Here is an 18687-nt window from a genome sequence, read left to right on the forward strand (position 1 = left end):
TGCTGTGGTGTTGGGAAATGTAAACACTTGTTGAGGCTTTATTTTTCGTTAATTTAGCCACTGTATTGAATACATACCTGGGGTTATGTTTGTTTTCTTCTAAAAGAGAAGAAAACTAATCAGATCTAGCAGTGTTTAATGCTTTTCTGTAGGATATGCTACTTTCCCGGCAAGCAATACGTAATACCTCTAGTTTTGTTTTCCTCCAGCTGCGCTCCATTTTCCGGGCTGCTCTCTTTAGGGTGCGAGTATGCTCATTATACCATGGTGTCAAACTGTTTTCCTTAACCTTCCTTAAGTGTAAAGGAGCAACTGTATTTAAAGTGCTAGAAAAGAGAGAGTCCATAGTTTCTGTTACATCATCAAGTTGTTCTGACGTTTTGGATATGCTAAGGAATTTGGATACATCAGGAAGATAACTTAAAAAGCAGTCTTCAGGGATTAAAGTTCTCCGTCGTTACGACGGATTTCCGTTAATTGTAGCGAGTCATCGACGGATTTCCGTCAATTACACTGTTCCGCCTGTCCTTAATGTTTTAAATTCACTTTTCATAATTTTAATGCTGTATATATAGGCTTACATTTCTCAAATAGTGTAATAAATGTCTTAATTTTAGTTTAAATAGGTCTTAAATTAAGGAAAGACAAAGTGTATTCAGCCTGCTGAGGAGGATGTGATCAAAGCCTGGAGTGGAGCGAATGCACGTTCCTCTCTTCACTATAAGCGTTTTGTTATCACTCCGGTATGGATCCACTCCGGGTTTTGGTTTAGTTTTGAAGAAGTACATGTCAGGCTACGGCTGAGGTATAATTACATTTAAGATAGCATGGACACACTTATAATGCAGGAAGGCTCCGATGTTTCGGAGATTGATAAAAGTGTAAAAAATAAATGGAGATGGGCTTGGCTTAGCGAAATTGGGAAGAATGGCAAGCCTTTTAGTTCGTGGGCTAAAAAAATCAAACAACCAGGTACGTGTCTTTGCACAGTATGCCACAGGAAATTTCAATATGGCAATAATGGCAAAAAAGTGCTAGCTCGCCATCAATCAGAAGCTAGTCACAATGCTGCCGTTCGTGCTCTACAGTACACATGCTCCCTGCCTGGTGCGACAAGTACCACAACGGAGATTCATGCATCTATGGCCGACCGTGTGTGCGATGTAAAAGTGCGCATATGTTCTTTCATAGCGGAGCATGACCTGTCGTTCACAGTCTCACACCGTGTCAAGGTATATATTTTTTCAAAGATTACAAATAGCTTTTAAAATATGCAAACTGGCAATATTAAAGCGGTTTAATCTCCCCTTAAAACGCTATTGGTCTCGACTATTTAAATAAAGTGTTTGTTAAAGGAATATGGCTTGGCCTGAAAAATGTTCAGTCAGAAGATTTTTTTTCACTTTAATCCCTCAGTCTTTTGTGGTAGAAGTGATGGTTCTTCGATACTTGTAACAAGAAGTAGAGTTTACAATTTTGGCTATATGAAGTTTGCAGGTTGCAGAACTAAATAATGATCTGAGATATCGTCACTTGGCTGAATAATTTCAACACTATCAACAATAATTCCATGTGACAGTATTAAATCTAGAGTAGGTCCTGAAACGTGTTGTCTAACACCAATAGAGTTCAGAATGTCTATAAATGCTGATCCCAATGCATCTTTTTCATTATCGACATGGATATTAAAATCACCAACTATTAAAACTTTATCTGCAGCCAGAACTAACTTGGATGTAAAATCACCAAACTCTGTATGGTGCCCTGGTGGCCTGTATACAGTAGCCAGTACAAACATAACAGGGGATTTATCATTAACATTTGTTTCTCTGGATAATGTTATATGTAGCACCATTATTTCAAACGAGTTATACTTGAAGCCTGCCCTCTGAGAAATCCTGAAAACGTTGTTATAAATTGAAGCAACACCTCCCCCTTTGCCTTTTAGACGCGGCTCGTGTTTATAACAATAATCTTGGGGGGTGGACTCATTTAAAATAATGTAATCATCAGGTTTTAGCCAGGTTTCTGTCAAGCAGAGCACATCTATATTATGATCAGTTATCATATTATTTACAAAAAGTGTTTTCGTAGAAAGGGATCTGATATTCAGTAAGCCAAGCTTTATCATTTGTTTATCCATATTGCATTTGTTTTTTATTTGTTGAACCTCAATTAAATTGTTAACCTTAACTTGGTTTGGACGTTTTTTGTATTTTCTAGTTCGGGGAACAGACACAGTCTCTATAGTGTGATATCTAGGTGAAAGAGTCTCTATGTGCTGAGAATTAGCTGACCTCTGTGACATGAGACAGCTAGCAAACGGTCGGTTTAGCCAGTCTGTCTGCTTCCTGACCTGGGCCCCAGTTAGTCAAGTACAAACACTAAGACTATTGCCATATTTCTAGAGAGAAGAGTGGCGCCACCCCAAGAGGGGTGAAGACCATCTATGGGATTTAAATCCTGCCATGATTCAAAACTGAAAATACAGTGCTGAAAGGTTGAAACTAAGTGTTCGAAAACTCAAAATCTTACAAAAAAAAGTTTCGCAAGTTCGAAAAATAAGATTTGCAAGCTTGCAAAATGTAAAAAAAAATAAAAATATCTCTGCAAACATTATGTTGTTTTTGAGATTTCCTTCTTCAGAACTGCAACTTTTTTTTACGATGTTGCGCAAAGAATTTTTCAGAGTTTCAAATTTGTCAGTGTTCTTCTCCCACTGTATTAGATTGTTTTCCAGGTTTGAAACCTTGTAAATGGTGATCTGAAAACTGGTGTCTGAATGTGTGAAAAAAAGTTTTGAAACTCTGAAAACAGAGCTTTGCAGGCTTGCAAAGTGGTAAAAAAAAATGTAATCTCTTCAAACATCATTTTGTTTTTGAGTTTTCCTTCTTCAGAAGTGCAACACTCTTTTTAATGGTGTTGTGCAATCATTTTTTCAGGGTTTCGAATTTGTCACTGTTCTCCCAGTGTATAGTTTGTTTTCAAGATTTGAAACTCTGTAAATAGTGATCTGAAAACTTGTGTGCAAATAGGTGAAAAAAAGTTTTGAAACTCTGAAAACAGAGGTTCGAAAGGGCGAAATTTATTACATGACATTACATTTGCCCTCCTATGCAGACTTTTTTCAGAGCCGAGTTTACAACACCCACTTTGCGGAGATACGCTCACACAGTTGTGAGTTTGCGACTCACGTGATTTGTGGCAGTGTTGTCACGCAGCTCTGCTCTGAAACTCTGAAATTCAGACTAAGCGAAAATGAAGCTTCGCAACCTCGTAACAAAAAAAAAAAAGCCTGGAGGGAGGGCCTTCTGCTCTTGGCCAATGCTTTGCTGTCTGCTGACGTACAGTCCAATCACAAGTCGTATTTATCTGAAAGGTGGGATTGACCGACTGCTCCGCCAATGACAAAAGCGCACAGGATACGCAAACAGAGAATGCGCAGATTTCTGGCCACAAGACGTCCCGGATGGCTTGCGGTCTGGTTCTAAAATAAGGTTACCAACTTTTCGCTGGAATTCACCGTACAATTGCCATCAGTCTGCGTATAAATAACATGACTTTACACTTTCTAGTTGCGTGTAATGCATACGCCAAATGCCATTTTTGCGTGCATATGATACGCCAATACTTCACATTAATTTCGGTGGAGAGCAGATGCGTCCAAATAACACGCATCATCTTCAGCGACAGTGACGTCACCAGCGAGGATCGTCCAGTTCACCTGATGCGCGTACACCTTCAAACAGGTAAGCAAGGGTAAACATCTTTTTTTTCTTCTTCTTTTTGTAATGATATCACGTGGTTAACCGTATTGTTTTAATTATTTCATTATTTCTGCATCACGTTAGACAGGGTCGTGTTTTAAAGAGCAGTTTATGCTCAAATTATGGGTCAGGGGGCTGCTCAGCTAGCCTACCATTGTCATTAGCCTAAGCTAACCTGTAGGCCTACTGTATATAGACCTGTTGCAGTTTTAAATAAATAATGATGTGACATGGGTCTTCAGCTTTTAGACATGACTGATACAAGCACAATAAAGCACCCAACCCAATATCGCGTGATAATCGTGATCGTGTAAAAAGTCCACACATTTAGCATATTTTTACAATACTAGTCTAACTTTTCTTGACCACGTCATGTGTAGCCAATACACAGTAACTACAGCATATTTACCATGCTTCTCCTACTGTAACCGTAGTTTTACTGTGGTATTTGTAGTTACTAACGCACAATAACCACAACATTTACCAGGATTTTACCACAGTAATTGTGTTTTTACTCTACACTATTTGTAAAGCACAGTAACCACTAAGTTTGCCATGCCTTTAATATCTTTTTGTGAAGTAATTGTAATTCATTCTTTTTTCTGTTTTGCAGTTACGTCGGATTACATGCTCCACAACAACCTGTAATCCAGCAGATCTTTAAAGAAGCCATCTCTTGTAAAATCTCTCTCTGTCTCTCTCTCTCTCTCGTCATTTCCGGTGCGACTGAGTGTGAGTGGACGGGGTGTTTGTGAGTGTGGAGCTGAGTGCTGTGAGTCTTTTCTTTTTTTCCTTCCACCTTTGCTGCTCTGTTTCTTTATTTGTTGCAAGGGTTTTAGTTGTTCTAAGTTTACTCCTCGGGCCGCGTGTCTCCCGTTCGCGAGAGCATGTCGGCCCCACGCCAGCAGGTGTTGGGTTCGCTCACCCGGCGGCACGCAGTGAAGGTGGCGGCCGCGGTGAGTGTGGAGGCGTGCTGCCTGGCCATAGGGAATGCCGTGGGGCATGAGAGCGTGTTATCGGCCTCTAGGATGAACAGTGCGGTGGTGGTTTTTCTTGACTCGATTGATAAAGCCAATGAGTTGGTAGAACAGGGGATAGTTGTTGATAATGAACTTGTCCCTGTTCTTCCCCTTGCGTTACCAGCCAAGCGAGTCACTTTATCCAATGTCCCACCTTTCATGAGTGATGACATTCTGAGTCAAGCGCTGTCGCGCTATGGCAAATTAGTGTCCCGAATAAAGAAGATCTCTATCAGTAGCGATTCGCCTTTGTTAAAACATGTTGTTTCTTTTAGGCGTTTTGTCTATATGATCGTTAATGATGATACTGAACTTGATTTGTCACTTAACTTTCGAGTTGATGATTACGATTATATTGTGTTTGTTACCACTGCTAAAATTAAGTGTTTTGGCTGCGGCCTGCTGGGTCATTTAGTACGAAACTGTCCGGACAAAAATGTTGAAAATGAGACACCGATTGCAGATGGAATTTCAGCAAGCGTTGAGGCGGCTGTCGCCACCGGTGTTGCCGAGGCGGTGTTGCCGGAGTCGGGCTCTGTTGTGGCGGCGACAGCGGCGGGTTCTCCCGCTGAGGATGTGGCTAGGCCATCCGCTGCGCGGCATGAGTACTCGCACTCGGAGTCCACCGGTGCGATTTTAGAAGACGATATGGTGGTTTCAGAAAGTTTAGAACTGCCTCAGGGAAACATAATTAAGGACACGGTTTCGGATATGATTTGTGAGACGGATTGCGCTAGTTTGGATGTTCAAGAGACGGTGTTTAAAGCTCCGTTAAAAAGAAAAAAGAGCGACAGGGTTAGTGAGGCTAAAATTAGCAAGAAAAGTGTTGAGGAGGATGTTGAGGAAACAGGCAGTGATGGTGAGTCTTCTGACTCCAGTGCATCTCTTTCACAGAGCGACTTTATTGGTCGCAGTTATGAGCTCGATGATATTAAATTATTTCTTAGAGCGACTAAAAACAAGAGAGGTGTGCGTGTCCAGGAATATTTTCCAGACCTCAAACAGTTTGTTGATAAAACGAAAAATTTCATGGCAGAGAGCTGCTTCACTAATAAAGAAGTGTACCGCTTAAAGAAAATTGTGCGGAATGTTAACATCGCCCTGAGTAACGATGATGGTTAATTTGGGGGGCACGATGATCAACGCTCTTTATTTATATGGGCTGGTCTTACTTTTCTTCTCCCTACTAATGAGTGAAGTCCATTTAGCTACCCTAAACGTTAATGGCGCTAGAGATGCTCGTAAGAGAGTAATGGTGTACGAAATTATTAAGCAAAGAAATATCAGTGTTGCTTTTCTGCAAGAAACCCACAGTGACCAAAAAAATGCTGCTGACTGGGGGAGAGAATTTGATGGTGTCTCTGTTTTGAGCCATAATTCCTCAGTAAGTGGGGGAGTTGCTATTTTATTTAATAGGAATTTCGTTCCTATTTCATATGATGTTGATGAAATTGTTAAAGGAAGGCTCTTAAAAGTCAGAGCATGTTTTGAAAATCATGTGTTTGTTTTTATGTGTGTCTATACTCCTGCTGCACCTTTGGAAAGAATGTTATTTTTAGATACTTTGTGTTTGTCTTTACAAAACTGCTGTTCTGAGGAATTTTTATTTTTGGGTGGTGATTTTAATTGTACTGAGCTGAACTTGGACAGGAATCACATGGAGCCACATTTGGCCTCACGCAAACGTCTTATACATACTATTAAAAAATATGACTTATGTGATGTTTGGAGATCTTTAAATAAGGATGAAAGGTAATATACCTGGGCACATTCACGGGATAATGTTATGTCTTTAGCTAGGTTGGACAGGTTTTATTGTTTTAAGTATCATTTTAGTATTTTTAATAGGTGTTACATTACGCCTGTTGGTTTTACGGACCACAGTATGGTGCATTGTATATTTATTGTAAGTACTGTTAAGCCAAAGAGTGCTTACTGGCACTTTAATAACAATTTGTTACAAGATGAGTTTTTTTAAAGAATCTTTTAAGTTTTTTTGGGAAGCCCATAGGAAAACAAAGCCTGGTTTTTCCTCTGTGCAACAGTGGTGGGATGTGGGTAAAGTTCAAATAAAGCAGTTTACTCAGCAATACACTCTCAATGTCACTAAGGAGTTGACTCGTTCCTTAGATTTTTTAGAAAAAGAGATAATTGAACTTGAATCTTTAGCTCACTCTACCGGTGACCCTTGTTTTTTAGAAGTTTATTCAAAGAAAAAGGCCCAGATGTCTGACCTACTTGGGTATAAAACACAAGGTGCTTTGGTCCGTTCACGTTTTCAAAATATAGATCAGATGGATGCACCATCTAAATATTTTTTTAATCTAGAAAAAAAGAATGGGCAGAAACGGCTGATCCATGCATTGTGTTCTGAGAATGGAGTGCTTTTATCGGATCCGGCTGAGATTCGGCAGAGAGCAGTCCTTTTTTATCAAGATTTGTATAGGAGTGAACTGAAGTCTGGCATATGCAAGGAGAACAGTTTCCTTGAAAACCTGCCAAAGGTGTCAGAAGAGGCCAATGGCGACCTCTCAAAGAGCCTGACCCTGGGTGAGCTTTACAAGGCCCTGCAGAGTATGGAGTCTGGGAGAGCACCTGGAATAGATGGCCTCCCTGTTGACTTCTACAAGACTTTTTGGGTAGAGATGGGTGTAGATCTTCTCGAGGTGCTCAATGACTGTTTGTCAAAGGGCAGATTGCCGTTGAGCTGCCGAAGAGCAGTAATCACCCTACTCCCAAAAAAAGGGGACCTGACTGATACAAGAAACTGGCGTCCGGTTTCACTCCTCTGCAATGAATATAAACTTTTATCTAAGGCTTTGGCTAACAGACTGGCTGGTGTTTTAGATCAGGTCATCCATCCGGATCAAACGTACTGTGTTCCTGGTAGGTCCATTTTTGATAATATTTCTTTTATTCGTGATATTTTTTATGTTTCTAAATTATTGAATATTAACTGTGGCCTAGTTTTTTTGGACCAAGAAAAGGCTTTTGATAGAGTTGAGCATTCTTATTTATGGAGTACTCTATCAGCTTTTGGTTTTTGTGAAAGTTTTGTTGATATGATTAGAGTACTCTATTGTGATGTTGAGAGTGTGCTGAAAATAAACGGTGGCTTATGTGCTCCATTCCGAGTCCTTAGGGGAATCAGACAAGGTTGTTCCCTGTCTGGTATGTTGTATTCTTTGGCCATTGAGCCTTTGCTTCAACAGATAAGAAGTAAACTGTGTGGTTTGTCCTTACCAGTGTGTGATAACAAATTTTATTTGTCAGCATATGCTGATGATATTGTTGTTTTACTCAACAATCAGAGTGATGTACATGTTTTATTTAATTTATTTGAAGATTTTAAACAGTTGTCATCTGCTAAGGTTAACTGGAAAAAAAGTGAAGCAATACTCTTAGGGCAATGGGCTGAGGGGATACCTCATCTTCCTGCTGGGTTGTTTTGGGGAAGAGGGGGCGTAAAATATTTAGGGGTGTTTTTAGGGGATGAAAGTGCCTTACAAAAGAATTGGGAAGGGTTTTTAGGTAAGTTTCAAAGCCGTTTGGACAAATGGCAGTGGTTGTTGCCAAATATGTCTTACAGAGGACGGGCTCTCATTGCTAACAATTTAATAGCCTCCTCACTTTGGCACAGACTGGCATGTGTGGATCCCTCACCACAATTTTTAACGGAAGCTCAAGCTCTTCTGGTAAATTTCTTTTGGGACAAGCTACATTGGACTTCAAAAAGTATTTTGTTTCTTCCTAAGGAAGAGGGTGGACAAGGACTGATTCATCTACAAAGTAGGTGTGCTGCTTTTCGGTTGCAGTTTGTGAAGAGATTTCTTGATGGACCTGTGCATATTGGGTGGCGTGCTGTTTGTTGCACCATTTTGCGCACTGTGGGAAGCTTTGGACTGGACAAACCTCTGTTTTTAATGAAGACAACCAAATTGGATTTATCAGGACTGCCTGCCTTCTATCAGAGCATCTTTAAAGTGTGGGGTCTTTTTCGAGTTCAAAAGACTGAGAACTTTTCCTCACTCCATTGGTTACTTCAAGAACCCTTAATTTCTGGGGCTCGTCTGGATGTCACCGCTCATTGTAATCTATCTGGGTTTAGTTTCTTGCTCCAGAAATCTAGAGTGTTTACTTTGGGCCATTTGTTGGCTTTAACTGGACCTAATTTTGAAAACTTTGATGTAGCTTCAAAACATTTGGGATTTAGGTCTGATCGGCTATTTTGTCAGTTTTTGACTAGTTTGAAACTCTGTCTAACTGCTGAGGAAAAAAGCCTCTTGGATGATTTCTTCACTGGGGCCAGTACCCCTGACATTGATGACCTTTTCCCATGTTTAATTGTTCAACCTAATTTTGGTGATTGTACTAGTCTTTTTTTTAAATCATGTGAATCTCTTTCTTTGGATCTCTTGTCATGTGAAGGTAAAAAGTTGTATAAAGTGTGTGTTTTGGTTCTTAATAAGAGTATTCTTGAAACAAAAACTGACACACCATGGTGCTCTGTTCTCAGACTGAGAAATGATGTTAGACCGGAATGGAGATCGTTATATAAGCCACCTTTGTCTAAGAGGGTAGGTGATTTGCAGTGGAGAATTCTTCACGGTGTCATCGCGGTTAATTCTTTCGTGTCTGTGCTGAATCCAGAAGTCAGTCCTGCTTGCCCCTTTTGTACACAAAGGGAGACAATTTTTCATGCGTTCATGTACTGTTCCAGATTGGAACCTTTGTTCACGAAGTTAAGAGAGTTATTTTGGAGGTTGAGTGAAAGGTTTGATATCGAGACTTTCATTCTGGGTTTCAAATATTCTCGAGGAAAACTGTTTGTATGCCAGCTTATGAATTTTATTATTGGGCAAGCTAAAATGGCCATCTATGCCAGCAGAAAAAGAAGAATACAGCAAGAATCATGTGATATCAATGTGTGCTTTTCAAGTTTGGTAAAGTCTAGAGTTCTGATAGATTTTCGCTTCTATAAAAACATGCAAAGCCTTAACATTTTTGAAACAATATGGTGCAGTAATGGAGCTCTTTGTGAGTTATCTGAAGGGAACTTGGTTTTCTTTTTGTGATGAGTATGATTGTGTATGTGCAATGTGTTGTACTTAATTTGTTTTTTGTTTTATTTTTTGTGAGGAGGGGGGGATGTTTGTTGTGAGATAATTGAGTGTTTATAAAAAAAAAAAAAAAAAAAAAAAAAAAAGTTAATAAAGCTTTGTTAAAATCAAATCAATCTCTCTCTCTCTCTCTCTCTCTCTCTCTCTCTCTCTCTCGCTCTGCTAGAATTAACAGGGAACTTCAACTCCACGCTCCCAATGCTGATATTGAAGAAGCTGTCAAGGGGGCTGAACAAGTCCTTCAAAGGATCAACCCTTCACAGGTAATGTTGAAGACTCTTAGTTATAACTGATTTGCTTTAATGAACGCATCCTTATATTATGTGTTAATCAAATATTTTGATCACAGATCATTTTAACACACTGTCTCAACATGTTTATATTTCAGGAAGGCCTGTCATGAGATTTGAATTTGACCATCTTGTGCATTTATGAAGAAGACCAAAAGCTGCAAAGGCAAACACTTGCAATGGTACGTCTGTGCGTCTGAGCACCTTGACTGAACCTTACTGCAGATACATTTTTCTCAGCATTTGATGTTTCTTAAATTTTGGTTCACTTAGCCCATCAGGAAGAACAGTCAACAAAGAGCATGTTGTAGTAGTAATAATTCATACAATAATCATATTATATTGCACAAGCGTACTTGTACAAAATTCTACAACTTTTACTCCTACTGCCTGTTATCGGCCATTACCACAACTCCCATCAGATTGTGCCCATTGTAAGAGTGTTTATATCATGAAGTTTAAATGAAGTCCATTGTATTCTTTATTAATCTTTACAAATTGGTGCCGCCTCTTCCTGTTTCAACAGTACATGATATCTGTCCACACCTCATAGTCTGCCTTTCTTTCTATGGTGATGTTACTGAACACATCTGTCTTAGAAGCAAGAGAATGGAAATCCTAGTTTAACTTTTCAAGTGCTACAAATCAGATCTTCAATGAATTTGGGCAAATCAGATCACTTAAAGCTGTTCACACAAAGACCAATAACTATAATGAGAAGTATTTTAGCATCCACACCAACAGAAGATACTTCTCTGACTACGTTTACATGCTGTTAAAATTTGGGTTTTGGTCGGGTTAAGGTCACTATTTGGGTTTCTGAAACATTCATATATCCCGATGTAAACAGCGACGCACGGTTAGCGTCTGGACGTAATACACAATATGCGTCATTTCCGATTCTTCTTCCTGTATCCAAAGACTCAAAAGACCAAGATTCCTTGCGAATAGAACATGCGCAGAACACACATTTTGATGGGGATATGCCGAAACGCGTTTACAAGACCAAATATTCGGGTTAGAAAAGGTGTACCCCAGGTATAATATCCCGGTTTTTAAATATAAGCATAATCCGGGTTTTTGCCGGTGTTTACATGGCCGTGCGCGACCGGGTTATTGCTAATATCCCGGTTTTTAACGGGTTATTGGCTGCATGTAAACGTAGTCTCTGTTTACTGTTGTGCACACTGCAGTTACAGTATGTTGTATTCTGCCATTTGTTGTTGTCAGTGTTTTTGTTGTTCATAATGTGATAAATTATCTTTGTTTCTTCTTGCAGGATTTCTCACAGATTACTTAATCATTCTTCATCAGCTCTTCACAATATCAGCCCATTCAAAAGCTTCCAGATCTTCCTCTCTTGTGTGACACATCTGCTCTCAGTCCTTTACTGCCAACTTCCAGTCTTAGCATTTCTGCTTGTATAAATTTTTCCTCTACATTCATCACTCCAATCTCTACTATAAGCACTCCTGTCACTCTCACTATATATATATATATATATATATATATATATATATATACACACACACACACACACACACACACACACACACACACACACACATAATAATAATAATAATAATAATAATAATAATAATAATTATTATTATTATTATTAACAATTTATTTGTTTTGCATTTATTCACAATAGAAGCAAACAATGATTACAGGATATATATTTTTAAAGGTGATAATTGTAAAATATTGAATCATTGTTCTTAATCATTTTTGCCTATTTGTTTGATAAAGGGAAAAAAATAATATATGTTTAACTGTAGCCTTGATTATTCTTTGGCATCTTTTGTCAGGATTTTTGTAAACCAATTTCCTTTTTATTTTTGAATATTAAACTTATGTTTTTTGCAGGGAGTTTCTGTTGCGATTTTGTTTGTTTGTTTTCACTTAGTTACCTCTATGCATTTTTTTTTATCAACTTTTTTTTCATAGTGGAATAAACTGGAGAGAGACTGTTCTGGGCACTGTGTTTGGGAAAAAAAACACATGGGAAAAGTTTGACATATCAATAAACACTGTAAAATGACTAGACAATGAGTGATTGATGTCATGATGTTTTTTGTTTGTTTGTTTTCTATTCCTATAGTTCAACTGGTGGATCTAAGAATGGCAAGTTTTTAGAGTCCATTTCCATGAAACGTAGATGTGATAAATTGTTTACCTTTAATACACTATAAATACATTGTAAATATTACAGAAGGAAAATTGAGTAGTAGAAAAATATTGTGTTTAAATAATATTCAGAGGTGTTTTTTTAAGCAAATGAAACATTTTGACATTTATTTTTCACACAGTATATGCAAACTTTTGAGTTTAAGTACTGTACACTAATATTATTGTAAACAATGTAGCCTATTCAATACAATGGGAATCATTATGCCTTCGTTAAAACACAAAACAAAAAAACACCTTTAATCAACGTATTTCTTGCTGCATCAGGGTAACTGCAGCTTCTGTCCATTCACTACAGGAACCCGGAAGCTCCTGGCATAAATGACCATATATGTACAAGTTAGTGTGACGCCTCTGCTCAACTGGGTTGCCATTGGCTTTGATGTTCCCTTTTCTCTCGCAGAACTCGCTGTGATTGGACTATCTTTTAACCCAAATTAAAAACCGCTTAATGTTGCAAAGTCCGTTTGACTGTAATTATTACGTCAGTAACACCTTCAGTTAACAATGCACTGTTGCTATGTCGTGAGAAAAATTACCTCTTTACCGAGATCTTAACCCTAACCCTAAGCACAACTCCAATAAACTACAAATACCAGCGCTAATATTTGTCGCGTTCAAACGATAGAATGGCAGAGGCTTATGGGTAATGTAATTTAAAATGTTTAATAATAAAAAATGGGGAAATGCTATATTTTTTAACAAAGGGTCATCTAAACATGTTCATTGTGTAAACATTAATGACATATTTAAGAGGCAGGCTGAAATTTGATATTTTACTAAGTGCACTTTTTTAAACACCTTTATACCACCTTTCCATATATGTTTGAAAACTCTGTCCAACATTATTTAATTAGCATAGCATAAGTAGTTGTCCTGCCAATTTTTTCTTTGACACTATAATCAGACTTTGATTTACAGCCATTTGAAATTTACATTTTTTTTTTTGCTCTTCTAGGGGACTCTACTGGGCCCTTGAAGATGGAAGGGCAGTAAAACATACACATACCTTTTCTCATCATGGACAAAATACTGTGCTGAGTCATAATTTTTAAGACAAATAGCCAATATGTAAGTTGTAAGTCATGTTTATCTTAGAATAAGAATAGAACCACAAAAATATACATCAGTGCCTATTTGGAATAGGCTACACATATTTAATTACATCAGGTGCAAGGATACTGTATTTAAAGTAAAGAAAGACAACAATTAAAACAACCAATACATACTGTGACACTTCATTGTACTTTCACAGTGTCAATGTGTCATTCAGTAAGACAAGGTACAGAGAGTGTGTCGTTTATAGTGCAAAGCCATACAATTCATGCAATGCAAAGAATCATAATATTAAGAGCTAATTTGTGTCTCTGTGTAAAATACTCCTCATATTTGTCCTCCTCGGGTACTAAACATCAGTAATGTGCATGCTCATCTTGCTTATTATACAGTACTGGATTCATGTTGATCTTTCCCTTGTCCATCACCTTCAGTTGTGCATGAAATTCCTGCAGCATTATAGTCCATGCAGTATCTTCTAATGCAGCTTTCAGCCTGCCCTTCATCTAACTGAATGTCATTAATGTAACCAAATGTTCATTTCTTTATTAAAACACATTTATCTATTGTTTACAAAATTAAATGGTGTATTTACCAAACACCATTCTTAATATAGAATATTCACCCTACTTTATTATCCAACACCATGTGCAGTACTTTAGTGGAGGATACAACATAATACGATATTAAATGATAAATTAATTTTTACGATATTAAAAATGGGTTATGTTAAAACCATGTTTTTCTAATCAGATGAAGCCATGCAAATGCATGCATGGTGAAATGTCTTGAGCACCAAAGAATCACATCAAGTTTTTAGAGCTCTCCTGCTTTTCTTCCTCTTCTTGCTTGTCCGTGTCCTGGACATATCATAATCTTCCATGTCATACATTTTTTTGCAGTTGTTATGCAGCACCCTACAGCACAACTGATGAACAAAAGACATGTAACTAATTTAAATCAAATATCTTTATTGTCACAATACAATGAACACAAGTATACAGGTGATGAAAGTCTTGAGTGGAGACTGCAGCGTGACAGTATGGATGACAAATTAATTAATTCATGAATATATATGAAATACAAATTCTGAATATATATATGCAACATACATATATAAGGGACTCAATTCAGGTAGAGAACAATATGTTAAAAATTATGCTATACAAAGAGCATGAATTGAAAACAATAATAATCACAATACACATACATCTCTGCAGTAAAGCACGGTATGAATTAGTGCAAACAGAATGTCAGGGTGCATAATAATATTGAGTCCAGTCAGCATAACTGATAAGAGTGCAGGGCATATGAGGTTGGTGGGGTGTGTATGGTTTTACTGGTATGAGTTCAGTTCAGTCTGATTGCCTATGAAAGGAACTTGTCTCACTGTCTGCTGGTGTAGGTTCTGTGATAACGCATGCCTGATGGTAACAGTGAGAGCAATCCATGGCTCGGCTGGCTGGAGTCTCTGACGGTCCTCCTCACACTCCACCTGGTCTAGATGTCCTGGAGAGACAAAACATGTATTTAGGTTATGGTAAATCAATAAACAATATAAAGTATTTTTATTTATAATTGTTGCACTGGACTTAACATCGATTCTTGTTGGGGATATTGGCCAAAAGAATCCCACCACAACTAGCTCTCGTTGTTTAGCTTTGATGTTTACATTTACAGGCCGTAACATCTGAGCTGTCGCAGTAGAGCGGTTTGTGAATGCAGTCTTCACAGCAGATAACTGATGGGTTCAGGTAGCAGTGCTGCACTCGGTGGCCATTCAATTGATATCTTCATCAACTGGCTTCATCTTAATTCAAACAAACAGACAAAACAATAAGTCAGCAATAACAGCAATAACCATTCTAGAGTAATAGTGTTGGTGAATACAGGTGCAGGTGTCAGTACTCACCATATTCAGTCATTTCCTTCCCAAATCACAGAGATGATGCACAGCTGATTTGCTCATTCTAGGAGCTATAAAAAGATGTATATGTGAAAAACTATAACTGCTGACTTGAAAAGTCTTTTGAGAGATCAACATCAATGTTGTACCACACATAACTGCATTGAATTCAGACATACAAATGGAATGTGAAACTTTTCACCTTTCTGTCTTTTCTTTTGGGGCACAAGAAGTCCATGTTCATTCCTCATTTCTTTAGGACTGGTTTGACTGATTTTCTTTTGCGTTTCTGGTCTTCAGCTGTAAAACAAGAAAATATTTATTGACCCCATGTTTAATCATTATTGTTGTTTAAAAATATAAATAAAGCAGATATCATTATATACTTCAAGCACAAGTTCCTTGGCAACTCTAGTAGGCTCCTGAGTTCATCTGTACACATCAGATTCAGCGTCTGAGAAAATGCCATCATGCAAACTCTCAGTTTCTGCCTTACAACAGAGCATAAAAGAATGTGTGAGTGAGGGAGTACAGCATGAAGATGAAGTGAAAAAGGCAGAATTTTGTGTATAAATTTAACAGAATGAGAGGAACATTTAAGAGATTTAAGAGAACAGTACTGTCTGTTGGCGTGGATGCTAAAATACTTCTCATTATAGTTATTGGTCTTTGTGTGAACAGCTTTAAGTGATCTGATTTGCCCAAATTCATTGAAGATCTGATTTGTAGCACTTGAAAAGTTAAACTAGGATTTCCATTCTCTTGCTTCTAAGACAGATGTGTTCAGTAACATCACCATAGAAAGAAAGGCAGACTATGAGGTGTGGACAGATATCATGTACTGTTGAAACAGGAAGAGGCGGCACCAATTTGTAAAGATTAATAAAGAATACAATGGACTTCATTTAAACTTCATGACATAAACACTCTTACAATGGGCACAATCTGATGGGAGTTGTGGTAATGGCCGATAACAGGCAGTAGGAGTAAAAGTTGTAGAATTTTGTACAAGTACGCTTGTGCAATATAATATGATTATTGTATGAATTATTACTACTACAACATGCTCTTTGTTGACTGTTCTTCCTGATGGGCTATGTGAACCAAAATTTAAGAAACATCAAATGCTGAGAAAAATGTATCTGCAGTAAGGTTCAGTCAAGGTGCTCAGACGCACAGACGTACCATTGCAAGTGTTTGCCTTTGCAGCTTTTGGTCTTCTTCATAAATGCACAAGATGGTCAAATTCAAATCTCATGACAGGCCTTCCTGAAATATAAACATATTGAGACAGTGTGTTAAAATGATCTGTGATCAAAATATTTGATTAACACATAATATAAGGATGCGTTCATTAAAGCAAATCAGTTATAACTAAGAGTCTTCAACATTACCTGTGAAGGGTTGATCCTTTGAAGGACTTGTTCAGCCCCCTTGACAGCTTCTTCAATATCAGCATTGGGAGCGTGGAGTTGAAGTTCCCTGTTAATTCTAGCAGAGCGAGAGAGAGAGAGAGAGAGAGAGAGAGAGAGAGAGAGAGAGATTTTACAAGAGATGGCTTCTTTAAAGATCTGCTGGATTACAGGTTGTTGTGGAGCATGTAATCCGACGTAACTGCAAGACAGAAAAAACACTGAATTACAATTACTTCACAAAAAGATATTAAAGGCATGGCAAACTTAGTGGTTACTGTGCTTTACAAATAGTGTAGAGTAAAAACACAATTACTGTGGTAAAATCCTGGTAAGTGCTGTGGTTATTGTGTGTTAGTAACTACAAATACCACAGTAAAAACTATGGTTACTATGGTAAACCCATAGTACAGTAAATGTTGTGGTTATTGTGCGTTAGTAACTACAAATACCACAGTAAAACTACGGTTACAGTAGGAGAAGCATGGTAAATATGCTGTAGTTACTGTGTATTGGCTACACATGACGTGGTCAAGAAAAGTTAGACTAGTATTGTAAAAATATGCTAAATGTGTGGACTTTTTACACGATCACGATTATCACGCGATATTGGGTTGGGTGCTTTATTGTGCTTGTATCAGTCATGTCTAAAAGCTGAAGACCCATGTCACATCATTATTTATTTAAAACTGCAACAGGTCTATATACAGTAGGCCTACAGGTTAGCTTAGGCTAATGACAATGGTAGGCTAGCTGAGCAGCCCCCTGACCCATAATTTGAGCATAAACTGCCCTTTAAAACACGACCCTGTCTAACGTGATGCAGAAATAATGAAATAATTAAAACAATACGGTTAACCACGTGATATCATTACAAAAAGAAGAAGAAAAAAAAGATGTTTACCCTTGCTTACCTGTTTGAAGGTGTACGCGCATCAGGTGAACTGGACGATCCTCGCTGGTGACGTCACTGTCGCTGAAGATGATGCGTGTTATTTGGACGCATCTGCTCTCCACCGAAATTAATGTGAAGTATTGGCGTATCATATGCACGCAAAAATGGCATTTGGCGTATGCATTACACGCAACTAGAAAGTGTAAAGTCATGTTATTTATACGCAGACTGATGGCAATTGTACGGTGAATTCCAGCGAAAAGTTGGTAACCTTATTTTAGAACCAGACCGCAAGCCATCCGGGACGTCTTGTGGCCAGAAATCTGCGCATTCTCTGTTTGCGTATCCTGTGCGCTTTTGTCATTGGCGGAGCAGTCGGTCAATCCCACCTTTCAGATAAATACGACTTGTGATTGGACTGTACGTCAGCAGACAGCAAAGCATTGGCCAAGAGCAGAAGGCCCTCCCTCCAGGCTTTTTTTTTTTTGTTACGAGGTTGCGAAGCTTCATTTTCGCTTAGTCTGAATTTCAGAGTTTCAGAGCAGAGCTGCGTGACAACACTGCCACAAATCACGTGAGTCGCAAACTCACAACTGTGTGAGCGTATCTCCGCAAAGTGGGTGTTGTAAACTCGGCTCTGAAAAAAGTCTGCATAGGAGGGCAAATGTAATGTCATGTAATAAATTTCGCCCTTTCGAACCTCTGTTTTCAGAGTTTTCAAAACTTTTTTCACCTATTTGCACAACAAGTTTTCAGATCACTATTTACAGAGTTTCAAATCTTGAAAACAAACTATACACTGGGAGAACAGTGACAAATTCGAAACCCTGAAAAAATGATTGCACAACACCATTAAAAAGAGTGTTGCACTTCTGAAGAAGGAAAACTCAAAAACAAAATGATGTTTTGAAGAGATTACATTTTTTTTTACCACTTTGCAAGCCTGCAAAGCTCTGTTTTCAGAGTTTCAAAACTTTTTTTCACACATCAGACACCAGTTTTCAGATCACCATTACAAGGTTTCAAACCTGG

General features: G+C 38.2%; 1 long non-coding RNA gene across 2 annotated transcripts; it reads right to left on the minus strand.

Annotated features, from left to right (window-relative positions):
• Positions 1–14454: 14454 nt before the first annotated feature.
• On the minus strand, positions 14455–16599 carry LOC113074826 (uncharacterized). 2 transcript variants are annotated; one of them, XR_003280824.1, is made up of 6 exons: positions 16534–16599; positions 15735–15839; positions 15551–15648; positions 15355–15419; positions 15115–15252; positions 14455–14951 (listed from the first exon to the last, which is right to left on the minus strand). It is a non-coding gene; the product is annotated as an uncharacterized LOC113074826 (long non-coding RNA). The 2 variants fall into 2 exon arrangements; XR_003280825.1 differs by having other exon boundaries at positions 15735–15835; positions 16534–16594.
• Between the last annotated feature and the right edge of the window lie 2088 nt (positions 16600–18687).

This window comes from Carassius auratus, unplaced genomic scaffold, assembly GCF_003368295.1.
Source record: "Carassius auratus strain Wakin unplaced genomic scaffold, ASM336829v1 scaf_tig00015408, whole genome shotgun sequence".
Lineage (NCBI taxonomy): Eukaryota > Metazoa > Chordata > Actinopteri > Cypriniformes > Cyprinidae > Carassius > Carassius auratus.